The 17618-nt window shown below is 44.9% G+C and overlaps 1 pseudogene; it reads left to right on the plus strand.

Moving 5' to 3' along the window:
• The window catches only part of LOC127925710 (stimulated by retinoic acid gene 8 protein homolog), a 31585-nt pseudogene extending 14317 nt beyond the window's left edge, over positions 1-17268 (plus strand).
• The last annotated feature ends 350 nt before the right edge of the window (positions 17269-17618 follow it).

The raw sequence follows: 17618 nt of genomic DNA on the forward strand, positions 1-17618 counted from the left end.
TGATGGCCACTCCAATACCTTGACTTTGTTGTCTTTAAGCCATTTTGCCTCAACTTATGCTTGGGGTCGTTGTCCATCTGGAAGACTCATTTGCAACCAAGCTTTAACTTCTGTGAACTGGTATTTACATCAGTGTAGAGGCTATACAGCTGACCATCAGTGTAGAGGCTATACAGCTGACCATCAGTGTAGAGGCTATACAGCTGACCAGTCAACTGGTATTTCCATCAGTGTAGAGGCTATACAGCTGACCATCAGTGTAGAGGCTATACAGCTGACCATCAGTGTAGAGGCTATACAGCTGACCATCAGTGTAGAGGCTATACAGCTGACCATCAGTGTAGAGGCTATACAGCTGACCATCAGTGTAGAGGCTATACAGCTGACCCTCAGTGTAGAGGCTATACAGCTGACCATCAGTGTAGAGGCTATACAGCTGACCATCAGTGTAGAGGCTATACAGCTGACCATCAGTGTAGAGGCTATACAGCTGACCATCAGTGTAGAGGCTATACAGCTGAGGCCAGCCGACCTCAGTGTAGAGGCTATACAGCTGACCCTCAGTGTAGAGGCTATACAGCTGACCATCAGTGTAGAGGCTATACAGCTGACCATCAGTGTAGAGGCTATACAGCTGACCATCAGTGTAGAGGCTATACAGCTGACCATCAGTGTAGAGGCTATACAGCTGACCATCAGTGTAGAGGCTATACAGCTGACCATCAGTGTAGAGGCTATACAGCTGACCATCAGTGTAGAGGCTATACAGCTGACCATCAGTGTAGAGGCTATACAGCTGACCATCAGTGTAGAGGCTATACAGCTGACCATCAGTGTAGAGGCTATACAGCTGACCATCAGTGTAGAGGCTATACAGCTGACCATCAGTGTAGAGGCTATACAGCTGACCAGTCAACTGGTATTTCCATCAATGTAGAGGCTATACAGCTGACCATCAGTGTAGAGGCTATACAGCTGACCATCAGTGTAGAGGCTATACAGCTGACCAGTCAACTGGTATTTACATCAGTGTAGAGGCTATACAGCCGACCATCAGTGTAGAGGCTATACAGCTGACCATCAGTGTAGAGGCTATACAGCTGACTATCAGTGTAGAGGCTATACAGCTGACCATCAGTGTAGAGGCTATACAGCTGACCATCAGTGTAGAGGCTATACAGCTGACCAGTCAACTGGTATTTACATCAGTGTAGAGGCTATACAGCCGACCATCAGTGTGGAGGCTATACAGCTGACCATCAGTGTAGAGGCTATACAGCTGACCATCAGTGTAGAGGCTATACAGCTGACCCTCAGTGTAGAGGCTATACAGCTGACCAGTCAACTGGTATTTCCATCAGTGTAGAGGCTATACAGCTGACCATCAGTGTAGAGGCTATACAGCTGACCATCAGTGTAGAGGCTATACAGCTGACCAGTCAACTGGTATTTCCATCAGTGTAGAGGCTATACAGCCGACCATCAGTGTAGAGGCTATACAGCTGACCAGTCAACTGGTATTTCCATCAGTGTAGAGGCTATACAGCTGACCATCAGTGTGGAGGCTATACAGCCGACCATCAGTGTAGAGGCTATACAGCTGACCATCAGTGTAGAGGCTATACAGCCGGCCATCAGTGTAGAGGCTATACAGCCGACCATCAGTGTAGAGGCTATACAGCTGACCATCAGTGTAGAGGCTATACAGCTGACCATCAGTGTAGAGGCTATACAGCTGACTATCAGTGTAGAGGCTATACAGCTGACCATCAGTGTAGAGGCTATACAGCTGACCATCAGTGTAGAGGCTATACAGCTGACCATCAGTGTAGAGGCTATACAGCTGACCATCAGTGTAGAGGCTATACAGCTGACCATCAGTGTAGAGGCTATACAGCTGACCATCAGTGTAGAGGCTATACAGCCGACCATCAGTGTAGAGGCTATACAGCTGACCATCAGTGTAGAGGCTATACAGCTGACCATCAATGTAGAGGCTATACAGCTGACCATCAGTGTAGAGGCTATACAGCTGACCCTCAGTGTAGAGACTATACAGCTGACCATCAGTGTAGAGGCTATACAGCTGACCATCAGTGTAGAGGCCATACAGCTGACCATCAGTGTAGAGGCTATACAGCTGACCATCAGTGTAGAGGCTATACAGCCGACCATCAGTGTAGAGGCTATACAGCTGACCATCAGTGTGGAGGCTATACAGCCGACCAGTCAACTGGTATTTCCATCAGTGTAGAGGCTATACAGCTGATCATCAGTGTAGAGGCTATACAGCTGACCATCAGTGTAGAGGCTATACAGCTGACCCTCAGTGTGGAGGCTATACAGCCGACCATCAGTGTGGAGGCTATACAGCCGACCATCAGTGTGGAGGCTATACAGCTGACCATCAGTGTGGAGGCTATACAGCCGACCATCAGTGTGGAGGCTATACAGCTGACCATCAGTGTGGAGGCTATACAGCCGACCATCAGTGTAGAGGCTATACAGCTGACCATCAGTGTAGAGGCTATACAGCTGACCATCAGTGTAGAGGCTATACAGCTGACCATCAGTGTAGAGGCTATACAGCTGACCATCAGTGTAGAGGCTATACAGCTGACCATCAGTGTGGAGGCTATACAGCCGACCATCAGTGTGGAGGCTATACAGCTGACCATCAGTGTAGAGGCTATACAGCTGACCATCAGTGTAGAGGCTATACAGCCGACCATCAGTGTGGAGGCTATACAGCTGACCATCAGTGTAGAGGCTATACAGCTGACCATCAGTGTAGAGGCTATACAGCCGACCATCAGTGTAGAGGCTATACAGCCGACCATCAGTGTAGAGGCTATACAGCCGACCATCAGTGTAGAGGCTATACAGCCGACCATCAGTGTAGAGGCTATACAGCCGACCATCAGTGTGGAGGCTATACAGCCGACCATCAGTGTGGAGGCTATACAGCTGACCATCAGTGTAGAGGCTATACAGCCGACCATCAGTGTGGAGGCTATACAGCCGACCATCAGTGTGGAGGCTATACGGAGGCTATACAGCTGACCATCAGTGTAGAGGCTATACAGCTGACCATCAGTGTAGAGGCTATACAGCTGACCATCAGTGTAGAGGCTATACAGCCGACCATCAGTGTAGAGGCTATACAGCCGACCATCAGTGTAGAGGCTATACAGCTGACCATCAGTGTAGAGGCTATACAGCTGACCATCAGTGTAGAGGCTATACAGCTGACCATCAGTGTAGAGGCTATACAGCTGACCATCAGTGTAGAGGCTATACAGCTGACCATCAGTGTAGAGGCTATACAGCTGACCATCAGTGTGGAGGCTATACAGCTGACCATCAGTGTAGAGGCTATACAGCTGACCATCAGTGTAGAGGCTATACAGCTGACCATCAGTGTAGAGGCTATACAGCTGACCATCAGTGTAGAGGCTATACAGCTGACCATCAGTGTAGAGGCTATACAGCTGACCATCAGTGTAGAGGCTATACAGCTGACCATCAGTGTAGAGGCTATACAGCTGACCATCAGTGTAGAGGCTATACAGCTGACCATCAGTGTAGAGGCTATACAGCTGACCATCAGTGTAGAGGCTATACAGCTGACCAGTCAACTGGTATTTCCATCAGTGTAGAGGCTATACAGCTGACCATCAGTGTAGAGGCTATACAGCTGACCATCAGTGTAGAGGCTATACAGCTGACCCTCAGTGTAGAGGCTATACAGCTGACCCTCAGTGTAGAGGCTATACAGCTGACCCTCAGTGTAGAGGCTATACAGCTGACCATCAGTGTAGAGGCTATACAGCTGACCATCAGTGTAGAGGCTATACAGCTATCCATCAGTGTAGAGGCTATACAGCTGACCATCAGTGTAGAGGCTATACAGCTGACCAGTCAACTGGTATTTCCATCAGTGTAGAGGCTATACAGCTGACCCTCAGTGTAGAGGCTATACAGCTGACTCTCAGTGTAGAGGCTATACAGCTGACCATCAGTGTAGAGGCTATACAGCTGACCATCAGTGTAGAGGCTATACAGCTGACCAGTCAACTGGTATTTCCATCAGTGTAGAGGCTATACAGCTGACCATCAGTGTAGAGGCTATACAGCTGACCATCAGTGTAGAGGCTATACAGCTGACCATCAGTGTAGAGGCTATACAGCTGACCATCAGTGTAGAGGCTATACAGCTGACCAGTCAACTGGTATTTCCATCAGTGTAGAGGCTATACAGCTGGTCATCAGTGTAGAGGCTATACAGCTGACCATCAGTGTAGAGGCTATACAGCTGACCATCAGTGTAGAGGCTATACAGCCGACCATCAGTGTAGAGGCTATACAGCTGACCATCAGTGTAGAGGCTATACAGCTGACCATCAGTGTAGAGGCTATACAGCTGACCATCAGTGTAGAGGCTATACAGCTGACCATCAGTGTAGAGGCTATACAGCTGACCATCAGTGTAGAGGCTATACAGCTGACCATCAGTGTAGAGGCTATACAGCTGACCATCAGTGTGGAGGCTATACAGCTGACCATCAGTGTAGAGGCTATACAGCTGACCATCGGTGTAGAGGCTATACAGCTGACCAGTCAACTGGTATTTCCATCAGTGTAGAGGCTATACAGCTGACCATCAGTGTAGAGGCTATACAGCTGACCATCAGTGTAGAGGCTATACAGCTGACCATCAGTGTAGAGGCTATACAGCTGACCATCAGTGTAGAGGCTATACAGCTGACCATCAGTGTAGAGGCTATACAGCTGACCATCAGTGTGGAGGCTATACAGCTGACCATCAGTGTGGAGGCTATACAGCTGACCATCAGTGTAGAGGCTATACAGCTGACCATCAGTGTAGAGGCTATACAGCTGACCATCAGTGTAGAGGCTATACAGCTGACCATCAGTGTAGAGGCTATACAGCTGACCATCAGTGTAGAGGCTATACAGCTGACCATCAGTGTAGAGGCTATACAGCTGACCATCAGTGTAGAGGCTATACAGCTGACCATCAGTGTAGAGGCTATACAGCTGACCATCAGTGTAGAGGCTATACAGCTGACCATCAGTGTAGAGGCTATACAGCTGACCAGTCAACTGGTATTTCCATCAGTGTAGAGGCTTTACAGCTGACCCTCAGTGTAGAGGCTATACAGCTGACTCTCAGTGTAGAGGCTATACAGCTGACCATCAGTGTAGAGGCTATACAGCTGACCATCAGTGTAGAGGCTATACAGCTGACCAGTCAACTGGTATTTCCATCAGTGTAGAGGCTATACAGCTGACCATCAGTGTAGAGGCTATACAGCTGACCATCAGTGTAGAGGCTATACAGCTGACCAGTCAACTGGTATTTCCATCAGTGTAGAGGCTATACAGCTGACCATCAGTGTAGAGGCTATACAGCTGACCCTCAGTGTAGAGGCTATACAGCTGACCCTCAGTGTAGAGGCTATACAGCTGACCATCAGTGTAGAGGCTATACAGCTGACCATCAGTGTAGAGGCTATACAGCTGGCCATCAGTGTAGAGGCTATACAGCTGACCATCAGTGTAGAGGCTATACAGCTGACCATCAGTGTAGAGGCTATACAGCTGACCATCAGTGTAGAGGCTATACAGCTGACCATCAGTGTAGAGGCTATACAGCTGACCATCAGTGTAGAGGCTATACAGCTGACCATCAGTGTAGAGGCTATACAGCTGACCATCAGTGTAGAGGCTATACAGCTGACCATCAGTGTAGAGGCTATACAGCTGACCATCAGTGTAGAGGCTATACAGCTGACCATCAGTGTAGAGGCTATACAGCTGACCATCAGTGTAGAGGCTATACAGCTGACCATCAGTGTAGAGGCTATACAGCTGACCATCAGTGTAGAGGCTATACAGCTGACCATCAGTGTAGAGGCTATACAGCCGACCATCAGTGTAGAGGCTATACAGCTGACCATCAGTGTGGAGGCTATACAGCTGACCATCAGTGTAGAGGCTATACAGCTGACCATCAGTGTAGAGGCTATACAGCTGACCATCAGTGTGGAGGCTATACAGCTGACCATCAGTGTAGAGGCTATAGAGCTGACCATCAGTGTAGAGGCTATACAGCTGACCAGTCAACTGGTATTTCCATCAGTGTAGAGGCTATACAGCTGACCATCAGTGTAGAGGCTATACAGCTGACCATCAGTGTAGAGGCTATACAGCTGACCATCAGTGTAGAGGCTATACAGCTGACCATCAGTGTAGAGGCTATACAGCTGACCATCAGTGTAGAGGCTATACAGCTGACCATCAGTGTAGAGGCTATACAGCTGACCATCAGTGTAGAGGCTATACAGCTGACCATCAGTGTAGAGGCTATACAGCTGACCCTCAGTGTAGAGGCTATACAGCTGACCAGTCAACTGGTATTTTTGTTTATAGACCAAACTATTGACAGTCTGATTATATTATAATATATAATATATAATTCTGTCCCTGCCTTCGTCTCAGTTGAAGCTACTCCCCAAAATCCAAATTAAACTGAAGTCATATTTTTTTTTATTAACAATCTGCCAGAATTTCAGCCTTGTCTGGTTGCTTCTATTGGATGTCTCCGTTGAGATGTTTTAACTGTCCATAGTGCGTTGAGTTAGTGCTCTCCTGGCCTGTGACTGGGGATCAAGGATTCAGCACGAGGGGATTTATAGCTGGGGGCACTGAGGTGCACCTCTGACCATGGGAGAGGGGTTTAAAAAAGGAACTCGTTCTTTTCACCAAATTAATGTATAACCTCCATAAAACAATGATCTATCTCTCTCTCCCCATCACCCTCTCTCTCCCATCCCTATCTCTCTCTCTCCCCAATCACCCTCTCTCTCTCCCCATCACTCTCCCCAATCCCTCTCTCTCTCCCCATCACTCTCTCCCCCATCCCACTCCACCATCTCTCTATTTCTCCCCAGGTACTTGTTGTTCTACAGACAGACACTGGAGAAGTTGGTTTGTAGCGGTGTGCTGAGCCCGGGACAGACTGGTCTGGCTGTAGTATCTGAAGCTATCTCAGGCCTGTGGGATAGCTTCTCTCCAGAGCGCCGGGCAGCCTACCAGACCTGTCCCCCCCAGCAGAGCACCCTGGGCTGGGAAGGGCCGCCAGAGACACCCCCTAATCTTGTTCCAGACACCCACCTCCACCTCACGCTCCACCCCTCCACTCAGGCAAACAGCCAGGGAGCCTCTTCTCCTTCTAGCTATGAAGAGGTGGGTACAGCTTTCCTTAATCAATTAGTTAATCAATTGTTTAATTGATTACTGGATTTGAATTGATTTGGCCAAGTGGCGCGGCGGTCTAAGGCATTGCATCTCCGTGCTAGAGGCGTCACTACAGACCCTGGTTCGATCCCCAGGCCGTTTTCTTGAAGATTACTCCGAGACCCATCCGCTGCAGCTCTGTCGGCGTCACTACAGACCCTGGTTCGATCCCCAGCCCGTTTTCTTGAAGATCACTCCGAGACCCATCCGCTGCAGCTCTGTCGGCGTCACTACAGACCCTGGTTCGATCCCCAGCCCGTTTTCTTGAAGATCACTCCGAGACCCATCCGCTGCAGCTCTGTCGGCGTCACTACAGACCCTGGTTCGATCCCCAGGCCGTTTTCTTGAAGATCACTCCGAGACCCATCCGCTGTCGGCCATTGACTTGTCGTTCCCACCAGCCATCCACACAGCCATCCGCTGTCATCAAATGGACTCATGGTATAAGCTACTAGTTCTGACTGAGCTCGATCGTCATGAAACGCAAATACAGCGATGAGTTTCTCTCTCTTAGTGTCACCGCAAACGTTGAGGAATAAACGGGAGCGCCCACAAGGGGAAGTGCTGAGTAATGAGTCTCTGAAAACCAAATAAATTAATAAAACGACACGTCCTGATCAAACACAGTGTGACGGTAAACCCAGGGAGGTCGTTCAGAGCAGGATGCTTCTGGGAAACGGTCCTTCTGGGAAACGGTCCTTCTGGGAAACGGTGCTTCTGGGAAACGGTCCTTCTGGGAAACGGTCCTTCGGGAAACGGTCCTTCAGGGAAACGGTCCTTCGGGAAACGGTCCTTCTGGGAAACGGTCCTTCTGGGAAACGGTCCTTCTGGGAAACGGTCCTTCTGGGAAACGGTCCTTCTGGGAAACGGTCCTTCTGGGAAACGGTCCTTCTGGGAAACGGTCCTTCTGGGAAACGGTCCTTCTGGGAAACGGTCCTTCTGGGAATCGGTCTTTCTGGGAATCGGTCATTCTGGGAAACAGTCCTTCTGGGAAACAGTCCTTCTGGGAAACAGTGATTCAGGGAAACAGTAGCTCTGGGAAACAGTCCTTCAGGGAATCTGGGAAACAGTCCTTCTGGGAAATGGTCTTTCTGGGAAACGGTCTTTCTGGGAAACGGTCCTTCTGGGAAACAGTCTTTCTGGGAATCGGTCATTCTGGGAAACGGTCATTCTGGGAAACAGTCCTTCTTGGAAACAGTCCTTCTGGGAAACGGTGATTCAGGGAAACAGTAGCTCTGGGAAACAGTCCTTCAGGGAATCTGGGAAACAGTCCTTCTGGGAAACAGTCCTTCTGGGAAACAGTCCTTCTGGGAAACAGTGCTTTGACAGTGGATAGTAGTAGATGTTTCTCTTTCTAACAATCCCCTGGCCTTGTACACAGCTAATAGCTGACTGAGAACCCACTCACACAGTTCTGGCTGGTTCATATACCACAGGAAGTGGTATCCTGTCTGACGGAGAACCTACTCACACAGTTCTGGGTTCATCTACAACAGGAAGTGGTCTCCTGTCAGACTGAGAACTCACTCACACAGTTCTGGGTTCATCTACAACAGGAAGTGGTCTCCTGTCTAACTGAGGACCCACTCACACAGTTCTGGGTTCATCTACAACAGGAAGTGGTATCCTGTCTGACTGAGAACCCACTCACACAGTTCTGGGTTCATCTACAACAGGAAGTGGTATCCTGTCTGACTGAGAACCCACTCACACAGTTCTGGGTTCATCTACAACAGGAAGTGGTATCCTGTCTGACTGAGAACCCACTCACACAGTTCTGGGTTCATCTACAACAGGAAGTGGTATCCTGTCTGACTGAGGACCCACTCACACAGTTCTGGGTTCATCTACAACAGGAAGTGGTCTCCTGTCTGACTGAGAACCCACTCACACAGTTCTGGGTTCATCTACAACAGGAAGTGGTCTCCTCTGACTGAGAACCCACTCACACAGTTCTGGGTTCATCTACAACAGGAAGTGGTCTCCTGTCTGACTGAGAACCCACTCACACAGTTCTGGGTTCATCTACAACAGGAAGTGGTCTCCTGTCTGACTGAGAACCCACTCACACAGTTCTGGGTTCATCTACAACAGGAAGTGGTCTCCTGTCTGACTGAGAACCCACTCACACAGTTCTGGGTTCATCTACAACAGGAAGTGGTCTCCTGTCTGACTGAGAACCCACTCACACAGTTCTGGGTTCATCTACAACAGGAAGTGGTCTCCTGTCTGACTGAGAACCCACTCACACAGTTCTGGGTTGTTCATCTCCAACAGGAAGTGGCCTCCTGCCTGACTGAGGAAGCAGTAAATGTTCTGGTCCAGCACCACGTACCCGTGTCAGTCCGGGTTCTCAACTCTGGCGGCGTACTTAAGAAAAAACAAGTACAGAAACAGACTCAATGCCGAGTATCACCTCGTCTGAAATGTATCACCTCTGAGTCTAAAACCTGAGCCCAGAATAGATGGGTTTGTTGAAAACTTCAACCTGTGGGATTTAATCAATCGGTTTATTCATGTTCAGAATTTAAAACAAATATTGTATTTTTAAACAGCACCAGTTCCAACTTAGACAGATAAAGAGTGTTTTTAACGAGGAGCAATGCTGCCCTACCAAGCCACAAGGCACTAACTGCTCGTTTGGTCTAAAATGAGTTTGTGTCATGTTCTGCTACATTAAATACAAGTTTAATCACTTGGACAAGTATCCTGCCTCGTATTGTGGTCAGGAGAAGATGAAAATGTTAACAGTAACTGGATGAAGATACTATGAATAGATAGAGATACTATGAATGGATATGAATAGATAGAGATACTATGAATAGATAGAGATACTATGAATGGATATGAATAGATAGAGATACTATGAATGGATAGAGATACTATGAATAGATAGATATACTATGAATAGATAGAGATACTATGAATAGATAGAGATACTATGAATGGATATGAATAGATAGAGATACTATGAATGGATAGAGATACTATGAATAGATAGATATACTATGAATAGATAGAGATACTATGAATGGATAGAGATACTATGAATGGATAGAGATACTATGAATAGATAGAGATACTATGAATAGATAGAGATACTATGAATAGATAGATATACTATGAATAGATATGAATAGATAGAGATACTATGAATGGATAGAGATACTATGAATAGATAGATATACTATGAATAGATAGAGATACTATGAATGGATATGAATAGATAGAGATACTATGAATGGATAGAGATACTATGAATAGATAGAGATACTATGAATAGATAGAGATACTATGAATGGATAGAGATACTATGAATGGATAGAGATACTATGAATGGATAGAGATACTATGAATAGATAGAGATACTATGAATAGATAGAGATACTATGAATAGATAGAGATACTATGAATGGATAGAGATACTATGAATGGATAGAGATACTGTGAATAGATAGAGATACTATGAAAAAATAGAGATACTGTGAATAGATAGATATACTATGAAAAAATAGAGATACTGTGAATAGATATGAATATATAGAGATACTATGAATAGATAGAGATACTATGAATGGATAGAGATACTATGAATAGATAAGAGATACTATGAATAGATAGAGATACTGTGAATAGATAGAGATACTATGAATAGATAAGAGATACTGTGAATAGATAGAGATACTATGAATAGATAGATATACTATGAATAGATAGAGATGCTATGAATAGATAGAGATACTATGAATGGATATGAATAGATAGAGATACTATGAATGGATAGAGATACTATGAATATATAGAGATACTATGAATGGATAGAGATACTATGAATGGATAGAGATACTATGAATAGATAGAGATACTATGAATAGATAGAGATACTATGAATAGATAGAGATACTATGAATGGATAGAGATACTGTGAATAGATAGAGATACTATGAATAGATAGAGATACTATGAATAGATAGAGATACTATGAATAGATAGAGATACTATGAGTAGGTCCTTCTGTGGCTCAGTTGGTAGAGCATGGCGCTTGTAATGCCAGGGTAGTGGGTTCGATTCCCGGGACCACCCATACGTAGAATGTATGCACACATGACTGTAAGTCGCTTTGGATAAAAGCGTCAGCTAAATGGCATATATTATTATTATTATTATTAATAGATAGAGATACTATGAATAGATAGAGATACTATGAATAGATAGAGATACTGTGAATAGATAGAGATACTGTGAATAGATAGAGATACTATGAATAGATAGAGATACTATGAATAGATAGAGATACTATGAATAGATAGAGATACTGTGAATAGATAAGAGATACTGTGAATAGATAGAGATACTATGAATAGATAGAGATACTGTGAATAGATAGAGATACTGTGAATAGATAGAGATACTATGAATAGATAGATACTGTGAATAGATAGAGATACTATGAATAGATAGAGATACTGTGAATAGATAAGAGATACTATGAATAGATAGAGATACTATGAATAGATAGAGATACTGTGAATAGATAGAGATACTATGAATAGATAGATACTGTGAATAGATAGAGATACTATGAATAGATAGAGATACTGTGAATAGATAAGAGATACTATGAATAGATAGAGATACTATGAATAGATAGAGATACTATGAATAGATAGAGATACTATGAATAGATAGAGATACTATGAATAGATAGAGATACTATGAATAGATAGAGATACTATGAATAGATAGAGAGATACTATGAATAGATAGAGATACTATGAATAGATAGAGATACTATGAATAGATAGAGATACTATGAATAGATAGAGATACTATGAATAGATAGAGATACTATGAATAGATAGAGATACTATGAATGGATATGAATAGATAGAGATACTATGAATGGATAGAGATACTATGAATAGATAGATATACTATGAATATATAGAGATACTATGAATGGATAGAGATACTATGAATAGATAGAGATACTATGAATAGATAGAGATACTATGAATAGATAGAGATACTATGAATAGATATAGATACTATGAATAGATAGAGATACTATGAATAGATAGAGATACTATGAATGGATAGAGATACTATGAATGGATAGAGATACTGTGAATAGATAGAGATACTATGAATAGATAGAGATACTATGAATAGATAGAGATACTATGAATAGATAGAGATACTATGAATAGATAGAGATACTATGAATAGATAGAGATACTATGAATGGATAGAGATACTATGAATGGATAGAGATACTGTGAATGGATAGAGATACTGTGAATAGATAGAGATACTATGAATAGATAGAGATACTATGAATAGATAGAGATACTATGAATAGATAGAGATACTATGAATGGATAGAGATACTGTGAATGGATAGAGATACTGTGAATAGATAGAGATACTGTGAATAGATAGAGATACTATGAATAGATAGAGATACTATGAATAGATAGAGATACTATGAATAGATAGAGATACTATGAATAGATAGAGATACTGTGAATAGATAGAGATACTATGAATAGATAGAGATACTATGAATAGATAGAGATACTATGAATAGATAGAGATACTATAAATAGATAGAGATACTGTGAATAGATAGAGATACTGTGAATAGATAAGAGATACTGTGAATAGATAGAGATACTATGAATAGATAGAGATACTGTGAATAGATAGAGATACTGTGAATAGATAGAGATACTATGAATAGATAGATACTGTGAATAGATAGAGATACTATGAATAGATAGAGATACTGTGAATGGATAGAGATACTATGAATGGATAGAGATACTATGAATGGATAGAGATACTATGAATGGATAGAGATACTATGAACGGATAGAGATACTATGAATAGATAGAGATACTATGAATAGATAGAGATACTGTGAATGGATAGAGATACTATGAATGGATAGAGATACTATGAATGGATAGAGATACTATGAATGGATAGAGATACTATGAACGGATAGAGATACTATGAATAGATAGAGATACTGTGAATAGATAAGAGATACTATGAATAGATAGAGATACTATGAATAGATAGAGATACTATGAATAGATAGAGATACTATGAATGGATAGAGATACTATGAATGGATAGAGATACTGTGAATAGATAGAGATACTGTGAATAGATAGAGATACTATGAATAGATAGAGATACTATGAATAGATAGAGATACTATGAATAGATAGAGATACTATGAATAGATAGAGATACTATGAATGGATAGAGATACTATGAATAGATAGAGATACTGTGAATAGATAAGAGATACTATGAATAGATAGAGATACTATGAATAGATAGAGATACTATGAATAGATAGAGATACTATGAATAGATAGAGATACTATGAATAGATAGAGATACTATGAAACCAAAGGTAAATTAAAGCCCATTTTCCTCAGTTTCACGCTATGAGAAGTTACTGCCTTTTAGCTTAGAAGGGCAGAATAAACATGATTAGATATTTAAATTGATATTTTATGGCATTATTATTTGTTTTAGTCTATATTGCATTTGTTTTTAGGAATAAGGGTAATGAAATTGACCAATATTTGCATATAGTTGCATATTTCCGTGAGCTTGGGTCCCAGGAAAACACAGAATTTCTCTTTGGGTCCCAGGCTGAAAACGTTAAAGAACCCCTGGGTCAGGGCTCAGCCTCCTCTCCTTCCTATGGAGAGGTTAGGGGTCACACTGTCTCACAGCCTCCTCTCCTTCCTATGGAGAGGTCAGGGGTCACACTGTCTCACAGCCTCCTCTCCTTCCTAAGGAGAGGTCAGGGTCACCGTCTCACAGCCCCTTCTCCTTCCTATGGAGAGGTCAGGGTCTCAGACAGTGAGCTCTCACAGCCTATGGAGAGGTCAGGGGTCACACCGTCTCACAGACTCGTCTCCTTCCTATGGAGAGGTCAGAGGTCACACCGTCTCACAGCCTATGGAGAGGTCAGGGGTCACACTGTCTCAGACAGACTCCTCTCCTTCCTATGGAGAGGTTAGGACAGTGACACACGGTCTCACAGCCTCCTCTCCTTCCTATGGAGAGGTTAGGGGTCACACTGTCTCACAGCCTCGTCTCCTTCCTATGGAGAGGTCAGGGGTCACACCGTCTCACAGCCTCCTCTCCTTCCTATGGAGAGGTCAGGGGTCACACCGTCTCACAGCCCCTTCTCCTTCCTATGGAGAGGTCAGGGGTCACACCGTCTCACAGCCCCTTCTCCTTCCTATGGAGAGGTTAGGACACACGGTATCACAGACTCGTCTCCTTCCTATGGAGAGGTTAGGACACACAGTGAGCTGCTCTGTTTCTCCACACAGTGAGCTGCTCTGTTTCTACAGACAGTGAGCTGCTCTGTTTCTCCAGACAGTGAGCTGCTCTGTTTCTCTAGACAGTGAGCTGCTCTGTTTCTACAGACAGTGAGCTGCTCTGTTTCTCTAGACAGTGAGCTGCTCTGTTTCTACAGACAGTGAGCTGCTCTGTTTCTCCAGACAGTGAGCTGCTCTGTTTCTCTAGACAGTGAGCTGCTCTGTTTCTACAGACAGTGAGCTGCTCTGTTTCTACAGACAGTGAGCTGCTCTGTTTCTACAGACAGTGAGCTGCTCTGTTTCTACAGACAGTGAGCTGCTCTGTTTCTCTAGACAGTGAGCTGCTCTGTTTCTCTAGACAGTGAGCTGCTCTGTTTCTACAGACAGTGAGCTGCTCTGTTTCTCTAGACAGTGAGCTGCTCTGTTTCTACAGACAGTGAGCTGCTCTGTTTCTCTAGACAGTGAGCTGCTCTGTTTCTCTAGACAGTGAGCTGCTCTGTTTCTCTAGACAGTGAGCTGCTCTGTTTCTACAGACAGTGAGCTGCTCTGTTTCTCTAGACAGTGAGCTGCTCTGTTTCTCCAGACAGTGAGCTGCTCTGTTTCTCTAGACAGTGAGCTGCTCTGTTTCTACAGGTAGTGTTCAGAGTGTCTGGAGAGAAGGGGCTTTATCTCATAACACCGGGTGGCTCATATTTTTCTCGCTCTCCATTTCTCTCTCCATTTCTCTCTCCATTTCTTTCTCCCTTCATTGGTGGACAAGTGATGATTTTCTGGCTGTATCTCTCTCTGTGTCTTTACCCCCCCCCCCCCCACCACTCTCCGTCTGTCTCTCCATCCCTGTGGCTCTCTCTCTCTCCTTCGTTTCATCCCTCTCTCCCAGTAGGCTTCTCCCAGGACAAGATGCCACTACTAATCCATCTGACAGGGGGAGGAAGGGAGGGAGAGATGGATTAGTAGTGGCTAGCATCCTGTTTTAGTCTTCAGGGGTAAAAGACAATAGACAATAGGCTTAGCCGTTTTTAAGAGCCAGGATTGTGACGGCTTTGGTGGTTTGGCTCCCCGTCTAGAAGACACCCCTCGTCACTCTATTGTACTGACACACTACCCACAGTCATACCCCTGGAGAAATGGGACAGAGACCCCATAGTGATGGAAGAGAGACAGTCAGTCATACCCCTGGAGGAATGGGACAGAGACCCCATAGTGATGGAAGACAGACAGACAGTCATACCCCTGGAGGAATGGGACAGAGACCCACCCCATAGTGATGGAAGACAGACAGTCAGTCATACCCCTGGAGGAATGGGACAGAGACCCCATAGTGATGGAAGACAGTCAGTCATACCCCTGGAGAAATGGGACAGAGACCCCATAGTGATGGAAGACAGTCAGTCATACCCCTGGAGGAATGGGACAGAGACCCCATAGTGATGGAAGACAGTCAGTCATACCCCTGGAGAAATGGGACAGAGACCCCATAGTGATGGAAGACAGTCAGTCATACCCCTGGAGGAATGGGACAGAGACCCCATAGTGATGGAAGACAGACAGTCAGTCATACCCCTGGAGAAATGGGACAGAGACCCCATAGTGATGGAAGACAGTCAGTCATACCCCTGGAGGAATGGGACAGAGACCCCATAGTGATGGAAGACAGACAGTCAGTCATACCCCTGGAGGAATGGGACAGAGACCCCATAGTGATGGAAGACAGTCAGTCATACCCCTGGAGGAATGGGACAGAGACCCCATAGTGATGGAAGACAGTCAGTCATACCCCAGGAATCATAGTGATAGTCCCCTGGAGGAATGGGACAGAGACCCCATAGTGATGGAAGAAGACAGTCATACCCCTGGAGGAATGGGACAGAGACCCCATAGTGATGGAAGACAGACAGTCAGTCATACCCCTGGAGGAATGGGACAGAGACCCCATAGTGATGGAAGACAGTCAGTCATACCCCTGGAGGAATGGGACAGAGACCCCATAGTGATGGAAGACAGTACCCATGGGACAGAGACCCCATAGTGATGGAAGACAGGAGGAATGGGACAGAGACCCCATAGTGATGGAAGACAGTCAGTCATACCCCTGGAGGAATGGGACAGAGACCCCATAGTGATGGAAGACAGTCAGTCATACCCAGTCATGGGACAGAGACCCCATAGTGATGGAGGAATGGGACAGAGACCCCATAGTGATGGAAGTCAGACAGTCATACCCCTGGAGGAATGGGACAGAGACCCCATAGTGATGGAAGACAGTCATACCCCTGGAGGAATGGGACAGAGACCCCATAGTGATGGAAGACAGTCATACCCCTGGAGGAATGGGACAGAGACCCCATAGTGATGGAAGACAGTCATACCCCTGGAGGAATGGGACAGAGACCCCATAGTGATGGAAGACAGTCATACCCCTGGAGGAATGGGACAGAGACCCCACAGATCTACACCTTGTAGTTTCCTCTTGTTTCAGCCATGTTGTTACAACCAGAATGTTGTTTGTTTGTTTGTTTGTTGTCAGGACCTGCTTCAGGATGCCTATGATGTGGTGAAGAAAGAGATGGACTCCACTTCAGACCACAGGTAGATTCACCTATAACATTACGCTGACTGAACTACACAGCTGTCAATACAGTACGATGTCACCTGGAATCACCTGGAATGGTGTCCTTCAGAGTCATCAAATATCAATCAATCAATCAAATTGTATTTATATAGCCCTTCGTACATCAGCTGATATCTCAAAGTGCTGTACAGAAACCCAGCCTAAAACCCCCAAACACCAAGCAATGCAGGTGTAGAAGCACGATGGCTAGGAAAAACTCCTAGAAAGTCCTCTTCTGGCTGGCCAAAACCCTGAGGGGTGGAAGATTATAAACCTAGAGAGGAACCAGGCTCTGAGGGGTGGCCAGTCCTCTTCTGGCTGTGCCGGG

The sequence above is a fragment of the Oncorhynchus keta genome, unplaced genomic scaffold, assembly GCF_023373465.1.
Source record: "Oncorhynchus keta strain PuntledgeMale-10-30-2019 unplaced genomic scaffold, Oket_V2 Un_contig_6133_pilon_pilon, whole genome shotgun sequence".
NCBI lineage: Eukaryota > Metazoa > Chordata > Actinopteri > Salmoniformes > Salmonidae > Oncorhynchus > Oncorhynchus keta.